This window comes from Equus quagga, chromosome 9, assembly GCF_021613505.1.
Source record: "Equus quagga isolate Etosha38 chromosome 9, UCLA_HA_Equagga_1.0, whole genome shotgun sequence".
NCBI lineage: Eukaryota > Metazoa > Chordata > Mammalia > Perissodactyla > Equidae > Equus > Equus quagga.
The window spans coordinates 6,328,086-6,341,173 of record NC_060275.1 but is presented as its reverse complement, the minus strand read 5'-3'; positions in this window follow the sequence as shown (position 1 = coordinate 6,341,173).

The following is a 13,088-nucleotide window of genomic DNA, read 5'->3' as shown; positions in this document are numbered from 1 at the left end:
GTCCCAAGGGACTAACGAATGATTTAACAGTTACTGTGCAAGCGCTCTGAAAAGAAGATCATACGTAATACTTATATGAGCGTAAGAAAAAATACTCACCATAAGGGAAGGTTATTTAAAACTTTACAAAGTTATAAAAGTGCAGTGGATTGTTCTCATACATGGCTACAACAATTTCTTCCTATCTCTCTGCATTTTACAATATGACATTGATGCTCCTTCTATAAAGATGTTGGAGTTTACTTCCCTACCACCTAAATCTGGTGACTGACTTTGGCCAATGAGACATTAGCAAATGTGATGCAAACAGGGACTTGGCAAGTGTTTACAAATTGGAAGTAGACTTCTTGCTGGTGAGAAGTCTTCCATCATCGTTGGAGAAATCTGACAGCCTTTTGGAGGAAGATATCACCTGGAGCACAAATGAACCATCCAAGTGGAGGCTCTCAAAACAACAAACCCCCAACCAACTGCCACCACCATCTGCAAGGCCTCCCTGTGACATAATCTCACCATCCAGCACTAGTTGGGCCAGCAAATGACTACTGTTGAATGAGTGACCTCAGTTAGGACCAGCAGAAAAAAACCAACTGAACCCAGTGCAAGTCACTGACCCACAAAATCATGAGCAAATAAATTGCTTATTGTTTTAAGCCACTAAGTTTTGAGTTGGTTTATTTTATAGCAATAGATAACTGACACAGAAGGAGAATACATTAGAAATATTGGGTGTAACAATGATCACTGTTGAAATGTTAAAGGAAAAAAAAAAACATGAGTGGTTTGAAATGGTCAAAGTTGAAGTAATTTCCCAGAAGGCATCAAGAAAAATATTAGATATGGAGGATAGACATATTAGGTTATGTACACATCTCAGAATGAGAGAAGGTTAAAATAATAACAAAAAATAGGAGAACAATTTCAAGTTAACAATGACATAACTGAAAAATGTTTAGGACCTCAAACCAAAAACACATATGAATACTGAACAGAATAATTTGGAGAAAAAACAAACAACCAGAATCACAATAATAACATTTAATAAAATCGTTTGATAAACATTTAATAAAATAACGTTTAATGAAATTTAATAAAATGCAAGGAAAATTCTAAAAGATTATGAAGAAAGGATAAAAGGAAACAATAACCAACACAGAGCAACAGAAAGAAATACAGATCACCTCAGAAAAGAAGAATTATATTGACAAACAATCTTCTGAAAAGTAACGCTGGGCACAAAAAAGTCAATCGAGCTATACTGTCAGTGTTAAAGGAAAACACTTTGAAACTGAAAGGCAAATGCATGTAAACTATCACTTGAATTCAAGAGTGAAAAGAGAGATATTTTTAGCATACCCAATTTTAAAGAATGCTTAGATGATGCATTATAGCAAAAAGAAGAACTTCAGTAAGATGAATTGTAATATGGAAGTAAAAGTGAGTAAAGTCTTAGGAAAATGTATTCTCTAAATGAGCAATTGATGTATATTATGTATGGGACAGGACGGAAAGAACAGAGAGAGGTAGGTGGGTTCTAAGTTTCTTGTTTGGATAAAAAATATAGATATTGACTATCATTAGACACTGGTAGGGAATATAAACATAACTGTATATAAATAAGTTAGAGGTAATCACTATACAAATAGACAATGTAAATGTTCATGTCAGCTGGGGAATATTTAACCCATCCAATGGAAGATATACGTAAAAATGAACAGATAACTCAACAAAGCAAAACAAGATAAGTTATTACAATAGATATATTTTAATAATTTAATTTACTATGATAAACATATATGCATTCAATATTAATGAAAAGAGTGTTTCTGATTAGATAGTAAATGATATCAACTAAAGTGAAATCCTTCAACAAGATGTCTGGAAGGGATGTATATTTAACATATTTACAGGCATAGAATAAATGACTGGCAAATGATATCCCAGATATGTATACTGCGATGACAATTTTAATATTAAGCAAATGGAATCAAAGCAAAATAAACATCATGAGGAAAAATGCTGTTATACACTTAGAGAAAAAAAAGGATATGGCAAGTTGATATAATGTTCCTGAACATATAGGCACCTAAAATTTAACTTCAGATTAACGTTTTTTAAAAAAGGACAAATGAAAACATACTGAGAGAATTATATCAAATAATAATGGTAGTTGAAGATTTTTAACACAAATCTCAAAAACTGACTGATTAAACATTAAAAATTAGTAAAGATTGAGAACACTTGACTATAAGGTCAATTTATTTGATATAAGTGGAAATTTAAATTCAATAAAAATAATACATTTTAAACTCTTATTAAACGTTTATTAAAAATAAATACATCCTGTGCAAAACACAAAGCTGGTAAATTCAAAGAATTAACATCCAGACTTAATATCACAAAACAATAATATTAGAAACATATCGATTGTATAGCTTAATGTCACATGCCTGGAAACTAAAACAGTAATAACATTTTCAACAATAATAAAGTTATTTGTATTTAATACATGCTTCTTAGAGCAAAGATGAAATTAGAAGTTCAAAATCTAGAACTTGGTGACAAGTATAGCAACAAATGTCTAAGTTTGTGAGCTGCTAGACAGTAATAGGTAGAAGAAAACTCAGTTTTTAATACAAAAATCCAAAACCCCGATATGTAGAACAACATCGTAAGCTCAAAGGAAGAAACAAACAAAAAAAAAAGAAATAAAGAAAGTGCTAGAAATCCATAGAAGAGAACAAAAGAATCAGGATGACTATTAAACACAAATTCTAGTTCTTTGCAAACTATTAGATAAGTGCCTGGCAAGGTTGATCGAGAGCAAAAAAGGCAGTAAGAGTCATATAAACATCATAAATAATGAAAATGAGACATAATAGAGATATAAACAAAGCAGGGACTATTATGAACAGGTACATATAAACAAATTTGGAAACCAGTATGAAATGGATAAAGTTACAGAAACATATAAAATGCAAACACTTCTGAAGGCAAATTAAAATTTTGCGTACATAAATAACCATAAATAAATTGAACTGCTGATCCTCCTCATCACATCTTACCCCACCACCACTCAGACAAAAAATGAATGAATGAATGGATGAGGAAATAAACAAATAAATGAGTCCCTGGACAAGAGGATACTGCATCTAAATTTTACTTTATGAGAAGTTTTACCTCTAAGGACATGATAATCCACGTTTTATACAAGAGTTACCAGAAACTTTTTAAAAAAGAGAGAAGGAGACAGGAAAAGTTATAAATCTCATTTCATCAAGCTAGGAGAACCTTGGCATTAAAACCAGATATACTGAACTCTGGTGCTGTGTGTCCAGCGTCATTCTCTTAGCCCTTACCATGATGGTGCACACTAGCTTGAAATCCAATTGCTAGCACCTGAAAATTTTTCTCAACTCAAAGAATAAGAGAAATATTTGTAATAGGCGTTACAACTATGGAAACCTACAACGCATATTAGGGATGATTTCAGAGAATTCAGGGAAATAGTCAAATTAAGGCCAAATAGGTTAATTGTACAAATTGGTGGTCATGACAATCATCTTAGTGAATGGATATTTATCTTTACCTTTGTTTTGTTTTTGGAGTTTCTCCCAAATGATTTTTCAAATGACACAGTCCTTCAGGGAAGAGCAAAGCTCATATAAAAGACCTCCTCTCTTCGAGTTTTTGTTTTTTCCTTTCAAGAAGATTCTGTATTGAATAAACAGAATAGATTTGCAAGGGAGAGAGAAGAAGGTCGGATTGATTCATGACGACCTGGTGTGCTGTACTAAAATAACATGTCCTGCACAGCCAGAGGCTATGGTTTGCACAACCAAGGCCAACTTAACTAGGCGGTAATACTAACAGTATAGACTCATTTGGAAATAATAAAAGAGTTACAATTTTGATCCCCCCAAACAGGAAAAAAGCATTCAATAAATGAAAATAGATATAGGTAGATAGGTAGATAGGTAGATAGATAGATAGATAAAAGAGAAAATGAATGTTCATACGTTGGAATTTAATACCTTATTTTTATCTATCTAGAATTTACTTTCAAGTACTATTCTATACATCTTTTTGAAATAAACTATTTGCCTTTCTCTAGTAAAATCCATATATTATTTTAAAGATAGAATACATTGTTCTTGTTAACCATAGCAATAGGATTTTTATAATTTATTCTTAGTGTATACCTTTGACTCATATTCTTTTATTTTAAGCACACAAATCAGGATTCATAACTACATACATATGGATAGAGGTGCTTGAAAAGAAGCTCTGCTCCTCTGGAATACTGAATGTAAAATTAAAACCCGTCACTACAAGCAGAATTTGGAGAAATGAAATGAAAGATGGAACACAGTCTTTAAAGAGATGATTAAAATCTAACAAGTTTGCACTTTGCTTAAACAATATAAAAATATGTCACTCCACTCCTGCCTCCAGGGTCCAGGGTGATTTAGGGTCAGCCAACTAACACATTAAATTCTATGGCCAAAGTGACTCGTCAAGGATGAGCATGTGACCAAATCAAGCTAATGAGATATAATGACACTATTTCTGTCAAATATTCAGATAGGGTCCATTGGTCTAGTAGCTGCATGTAATAGGAGCCAAATGGATGTTTATCTTAGGGTTCTACGGATACGGCTAAATGATCTGTTGAGCACTATTGAACCCACTGGACTACTTAGTAATTATAATTTTACACTAACATACTGTATTTATCTATATTATATAGGATAATACAGATGTGCTAGAAAGAAGCATGCACGCTTTCAGGGCAGGACAGCTGGCCGAGAGGAAGAAGTGAGCCTGGGATGGCAAGAAGCCTCAGAAAAAAAGCCAGTAGAGAGAAAAGCAGAACAGAAACAAATTATTCCAAATAATTTGAGCTTCTGTATTAAATTGTGCCTAAAGTACTACTCCTGGGTTTTTCAGTTTTATGAGTCAATAAGTCCAGTTTTGCGAAAGTCAGTTTGCATTGATTTATTGTAGTTTGCACAGGAAAAGAGTCCTAGTTGATATAACATGATTTAAAGTAATTTTGTCTGATGAAATCTTGTTCCGGTCAGGTTGGACAGCAAGTGGAGAAGCACATAGCCTAACCTCTTAAGATCTTGGATCAGGGTAGAAACTGAAAATGGAAAATACATATCAACAGCTGATTGGTGGATAGTGTGGGAAATGCACCCAAAAGAACTCCAGGTTTTTTGAGTTTGAATTGATTGAACTGATTTTTTAAAATTGTGGTAAAAAAAACATAACATGAAATCTACCCTCTTAACAAATTTTTAAGTGCACAGTACAGTGTTGTTATTTATGCGCACATTGTCGCAGAGCAGATCTCTAGAACTTTTCATCTTGCCTGCCTGAAACTTTATTCCCATTGAAGAGCAACACCTCGTTTCTCCCTCCTCCCAGCCACTGGGAAATGCAATTCTACTCTCTGCTGCTATGAGACTACTGTGGATCCTCCTATAAATGGAAATAGGCAGTATTTATCCCTTTCTGACTGGTTTATTTCATTTAGCATAATGTCCTCAGGATTCATCTATGTTGGCACACACAGCAGGATTTACTTTTTTTTTTTTTTAAGGCTGACTAATATTCTATTGTGTGTATAAACCACATTTTCTATAGTCATTCATCCATTGATGGGCGTTTACTTTGTTTCCACCACTTAGCTATTGTGAATAATGCTACAACGAGCATGGGAGAGCAGAGATCTCTTCCCAATCTTGATTTCGGTTCTTTTTTCATAAATACCCAGAAGCAGGAGTGTTGGATCATATGGTAGGTAGATTTTTAATTTTTTGCGGACACTCCTTACTGTTTTCTGTAGAGCCTGAACCATTTTATATTCCCACCAGTAGACTATAAGCGTTCCAATTTCTCTGCATCCTCACCAACACTTGTTATTTTCTGGGGTTTTTTGATAGTAGCTATCCCAGCAGGCATGAGGTGATATCTCATTGTGGTTTTGATTTACGTATTCCTGACTATTTGTGATGTTGAGCATCTTTTCATATATCTGTTGGCCATTTGTACGTCTTGTTTGGAGAAATATCTATTCAAGTCCTTTGCTCATTTTTAAATTGGATAATTTGCTCGTTATTAAATTATGGAAATTCCTTATATACTTTGGATATTCATCTCTTATCAGATATATGGTTTGAAAACATTTTCTCCTATTCCATAGGTTGCCTTTTCACTCTGTTGATAGTTTCCTTTGCTGTGCAGAAGGTTTTTAGTTTGATGTAGTCCCCCTTGTCAATTTTTGCTTTTGATGACTGTGCTTTTTAATCATACAGAAACAGCTAAATGTGGCACTTATGAAAAAATATATCTTTTCCTTCAATAGTGTCTATTTATTTGTTTCTTTGTGTTTAACAATAATTCAGTAATTATTAGAAGCCATGAAATCTTCTAAGCAATTTACATATGTTAACTTATATAAAAATGATAACCCTATGAGGTAAGTACATTTGATCTCCTTTTTCCAGATAGAAAAACGTGGGCACAGTGAGATTGAATGACATGCCAAGAAATGGATTGAAACATAGGCAGTTTTGCTGCACAATCCATATATTTAAACATTAGACCATGTTGCCTTTCCACTATGTTATCATTTGTTCCATTGAATAAATAAATAATTGCATTATGTGTATTAATTAATGGTTAAATTAATGAACAGTGAATTGACATGATACAATATGACTAGAGATAATGTTTAATCTCTTAAAATAATCAATTATTAGAATTGCCATTTAGAAATATTTTAAGAGTAAGTCCTAACTTTGGAAAATTGGATTAACCAAAATATTCCTTACACAAATACAGAAATTCTGCTATTTTCTTATTTAAAAAGATAAAACATCATCTCTAAGTCTTAGTTGGTTATTTATAAATAATAGCTTTGTTTTATAGTAAAACCCAATATTAAGCCCTAAGATGATATAATTCATTATTTTTGTATTATGATATCAGCCCAGAGGCAAATCCACAGAAATTATAAACATTCTCATATAAATCTTTATAAGAACATGTTTTCCTGGGGATATAAAAAGAGATGGTTCCAGGGCCACTTTGAACATGAGGGAACAAGCTTAAGGCTAAATCCATATAATGAGGATGGCAATACGAAAAGATTGAAAGAAACTCGTTGTTGATGAAATCATTGGGCTGTTGAAATTGCCTCCAGAATTTTCAGTAAGTGAATAATATATGCTATTACTGTTTAAGTCATTTTACTTTTCAATAAAATACACAATAATATTTTTCCAATACACATTAAAATTTAGATTCTGATTATACAGCTTTTAAAATCACGTTTATATTGGGATTCAACATTAATGATGAAAAAACATTTCAGAAATATTGATGTCTTAAGAAGTACCCCATGACATGCACAGAAAAAAGGCATTAGATATTCAAAATACAAAACATCAAACGCATAATTGGCAGCTAGTAACGCCACAATTCACATCATCCTTTATCCCATCCTCTTTTTCCTAAATCAGTTTCAAAAATTATCAAATAGCAAAAAATTGTTTTTAATAAAGTCATCGTCACAAGTTGTATGTTGCAGAGACTTGCTGGGAGAGGAACCAGGTGCCTCAAGAAATGAAGCAGGTGGAGGAGCAGGAGGTGGTACCCACCAGTCAGGCTTAAAACAGTCTTGCAGTATTCACATGTATATGTTCATGAGAAACATAGGTGGGGTGGAGGCAAGCTGCAAGACCTTTCCTCCCTCTCTCTTTTCTTTCATATTCACTCTCAAGCTGTATGCTCCTTTGTGTGACGTAACACCTTCCTATTTTCTCATTCGAGGTTGCTGGTTTTGTTCATTTAAGATATATTTAGGCTGTAGAAAAATGAAGAGGAGCAGATAAACTAATTTTGATCTGTTTTCTTTCTTTGTCACCATTACCTAAAGTCAATTTCCACTATCTGGTGGGGAGGTGAATGATAGGACTGAGTATTTCATTTCATAGATGATAGAAGGAGCCATGCATGGACGCATAGATACAATGGCTCAGACCTCCATTTATCCATCCAATTTTCCATGTTCAGTTGTTGATCTGTGATACCCAAACTTGGACTGTGCAAACTTTGGATCAACAAGAATATAAGCCAATTGCCAGAACTCAGCATTGGTGGAATGCAAGAAGGAAAATGGTTACTTTGTTTCCAAATTATTTCTTGACCATATTTTCTTGAGCAAAAGCAAATTTAAGGAAGAACAAAAATTTACTCATTATTAAAAACTTGACATAGCATTAGCTGGTTCTTAACTTGAAAGCCTCTGGTTCTGGAGCTGACCTTGGACCAACAGAGACTCTTTGAGCTTATGTTTAAAAAATAAAGTTAATTTTACCCAAACAACGCATGAACATAGATAAAAATAAAACAATCATGAAAGAGTTTTAATGGAAAACAACCACTTTATCTTCTTTCCTTCTTTGCCTCTTTCCCTCCAAGGCAATAGATTTTTCATCCTTCGGCTTTTTATTTGGGTGGTTACTCCCATTATCTCCAAACTTACTTAGGCTGCTCTAGCTTGATTTCTCAAAGTTAGACAATACCCACTTACTTCTTGTTATGAGAGCTAAAGATTTAGCTACCTTTCACCACACGCTACCTCCCCTGCTGCATCCTTTGGTGAGATTTGTAGTATATCCACTCAAATGAAAAATGAATATTTAGTGTTACAACAATATGATCATGTCAATAATGTTCACTAATGTCACAGACATGTGATATCAACATAGTGCACCATGATTATATTTCTTTCATTTAGAAACTTTGTTTTTCACTGGAGTTCCTCACTGTTTTCTTCTTACTGTGATGTCCCATCTAGAATAAAACTGTTTTTTTTTAAAAATTGATCTAGTGGGTGTTCCAGGGGAACGAGCTTTTTTTCTTTAAGGTTTCTAACCTGAGTGTTCTGTCCTCCAACTCCAGACTGATGCAGCTGCCCTCCAGATTATAAATCTGGAGATCTTCCTTCACCCATTTGTTTTTCAAGAGGATCCACTATGTCTTGTTTCTTAGGTGTAGTGGATATTTGGCATCTGTTGCTCTATCAGCATCTGTTCTCCTCCCTGGCTCCATCCACGATTACTGTTGGAGGAAATCACTTTGTCTCACTCTCCGATAATGTGATTTCATTGGGAACGACTCCACCTTCATAACAAGAGGTGGATTCTGAACAATTTAAACCACGTGCTCTAGCTAATCCTTCTTGTTGCAGTTTTGCTCAAGTAGCCAGTTTTGGTCAAGATGAGTAGCAGGCCTTATACTATTGTTTATTTTTTGTGAGAAAGAAGCTCTCACTTCTCTCATGAACATAATGCTAAGAAGATACCGTGTCTGGATCTGTGCATTCTCTTGCAGTCAAAAGAAGAGAGCATCACATTAACAAGTGGATGAGTGACCTAAAAGAGGAAAAGAATCAGTTGTGGATGTAACTTAACTAAAACCAACCGTGCCTCTAAACCATTACACAAATGAGTAAAGAACATTCACTCTGTTTTTATTATTATTCTCATTTGCTTATGTTATTTTTATTAGTTTTCAGTTTTTTAGAGGTAAAAGTTACCTAACTGATACATCAGATATAACTTTTTTTGGATTAATTCTGTATTTGGCTGGAACACACTGTCATGTAATTTCTTGAGAAAAGCTTACAAGGGGAAGGAATTTTTCTTTCATTTAATTGATAGTTTTGTGAGGCATGAAATTTTAGATTGAAAATATTTCTTTCGTTCATATTTTAAAGCCTTTAGAGTCTGGTACTGAGAATAAAAAGTAAAAAAATAAAGATCTGAAAGTCTTCCCTGTGTAATTTAACTGCATTTTTATTTCTGCAAGCATTCAATATATTCTCATTATTCCTGATTATCTGAAATTTTACAAGATTGCAACTTGGTACATTTGGTTGGTTTGGTTTTCATTCATCTCGCCAGGAACCTCAGTGTGTACTTCAAGTTGGAGGCTTCCTCGTGTATGTTTGTCCATAGTTTCTTGATATTTTTAAGAATAATGTGAGTAAAGATGGTGAAAAATTGAGCATATTTATAAGACTTGTCAGATTTGCTTTAGAATGATTAGAAGCAAGCTAGATGTAATTATGCTGAGAGAGAACCAAATTCCAGACTACTTCCAGATTGCTCTTCTATTAAGAAAGTTTAACTTCCCCATGCAAAATCCTGAGCATGGAGATGGGGCATGAAAACCCACAATTATATATACAGATTTTCAGTTAATTCTCCTCTTTTCAGCCCTGATGAATGTCCACCCCTCTTTGTACTTTGCATCTCCAGCACTAAGTTTAAATACCTGAATTACACAGCAGATGCTGGAAGAAGGGAATGGGGGCACATGGAGCCAGGTGACAAATGTCTCTCATTGTGGAAGGCCAACCAGAAACCTGTGAAACTGCCCCTCCACCCTCAGCCAAGGTAGTGAATCAAAACAATACTGCTTTGGAGTGGTAGGGATGACAGAAATCAGAGCCATCTGTAAGAATCTAAATGAGAGGTCAGCAAGCTACAGCCTGTGGGCTGAATCCAGTTTGGGACTTGTCATTGTATGGCCCATAAACTAGGAATGGTTTTTATATGCTCAGAGGATCCTAAAAACAAACAAAGAAGATGATGTCACAGAGATCACAGGTGGTTCACAAAGCCTAAAATATTTGCTATCTAATCCTTTAGAGAAAAACTCTGACACCCTGATCTAAATGATTCAGGGCCCCAATTTGTTTCTGTTTGATGCCCATTGACTGTTCTGGTCCCTGCAGAAAAAGGATAGGTCCTGGAGGATGCGAGTACACTGCTGCAGAAGTGACCCAAATGCTAGGGCAGACAGATGCAGCCTCAGTTACGAGCCATATGACCATTGACTTATCAAATATATTATTTTCTGTTCTATTAGAAGAGAGGATGCTGTCAGCACAGGACATCCAGATGTCAGCTCCATTGGTTTGCTTCGGCAGCTCACCTGGGGTAGCTCGCATCCAATAAAATCAAAACCAGGTGACAAAGGCCAGGCCATTTCAGCCCTCTCTAGGAGAACTCTGGCTGGCTGGTTATGCTCCAGATTGTCCCTGAGGTTGGCTGGGGCTTGACTGGATCTGCACTGCACTTTGCCTTTTCCACTGAACCGATCTTGCCTACTATTTCCTCTCTGGTACCCACAGTTATTGGTTCTTAATAAATATCCCTCAGACCACACAGCATCTCAGCTTCTGCTTCCAGAAAAGGCAACTTATGACAGCCATCAATTGGACTTTACATGAGCAATAATTAAACTTCTGCTCTGGTTTTGTGATATGGCAGTTAGCATTACCTTAATAGAAAGGCTTAAATATATTAATTCAATTGAAGAAATAATAGAAATAAATCACAAGCAAGCAAATGAATAAATATCTGTCAGTTAAGTCAGAGTAGCAAATACATCCTGCTCCTTTAGGCTGAGGTGTCTATCCTTCTTGTCTTCCCTTTCATCTAGGTCAAGCCATGAGGCTCGCTGAGCCGTATTCCCTTTCCTGTAAAATGTCCTGATTCACTGGATTGCCTGTGGTAAGATGAAGCACTGAGTTGAAGCTTCCACATCTACAATAGAATGTGATTCTATTCTTCTCATTACAGTTTGAACAACAAGAAACAAAGCTTTTCACCCTAAAGATCAAGATGTTATGGCATAAAAAGTTTTCTAAAGCTCATTGATAAGTGTTAATCCATGATTATAGAATGTGGACTGTCCAAGCTGACTTCAGGATATTCCACTTCCACGTTTTGTCATAGATTTTCCATGTGATTTGCATGATGTTCATACATAACTATTGTCAACACCCTTGAAAATAATTACCACGACCTCAAAGAGATGCACAGATGACAGACCTTGATCATGTAATTTTCCAAGTGGCACACCCTTTTTCCCCTTCTTTTTAAAGATTGAAGTAGAGTCTTGTTGCATTGTGATTGAAAGCTAGTAGAGATTATTTTTGTATTTTTGAATTGAATAAAATAAAATTATTAAATCATATGACGTACATACTGGGTTTTTTTTGACTTTTTCCCTTTTCAAGTAAGTGCCATGAGAACAACTTGGTAACATGGGTTTGAGTTGGGTGCCAACCCAAAGCTGCCCTGTGCTCTGAGCCATCACCACGTGGCTGCAGGTAAACATTAGATTGCAGCCGACTGGAGTCCTGGGAATGCGTTCCTGAGAATAAACTACACAAGAATGAAAGACTTCTTCACTGTGTGTGTCAGCCAGATGAGGACTTAATTTGGAAAGAAGAGCATTTTATGCTATCGATTTCCATTGCTTTTTTAATGTCCTCTTTATTTTGACCAAATCAAAACTTCTTTGATTAGGATAAGCTACAGAAGCAGATCTATTTCATATTATATAATTCTAATTAAATGCAGTTAATTGAAAAACTTAACCAAGTTTTTATTTGGCAGATTTTATGACTAGAGCATTTTAATTAGGTAGAATTTCCAAGGGATATTGATAACAGTATTTAGTTTTAAATTGAGAACAAACTCTCCTTACCTCAAGAGAATGAAAGTAGTAAATAGAGACCATATTTCTTTTTCACTAAAGAACCGTCATGTTGAATCTGTTCCTAGGACTTTGCAGGGCAGTAGATACTGGCGTATTTCAGCAGTTGACCTTTACAGCAGGGGGACAATTTCAGGCAGGCAGAGGTAGAAGATGGTTTGTGAAGACTTAGCTGATTCAGTTATTCAGCAAAACCCTTAATTGCTGCAAATGCATTCTTCTTGTTCCGAAACTGCACATGCAAAATGGAAATCAGCAAGTTCAAGACAAAAAATTCTTAGCAATTGACATTTGGGCTAAGGTGTTTATGCTTCTTTGCTATTTTTTTTATACTTGCCTCTCCAATTGAAGAATTAGTTAAAAGTGATAGATAGCCTACAATGTGCTAGACTCATTCTTTTGAAAAGCTCAAAATTCTCTCTATAGGTGCTGTTTCATTCATTCTCACAACATCCTGTCTTATTCAATTTCATAGCTTTGCTATGGAGAGGTCAAACAAT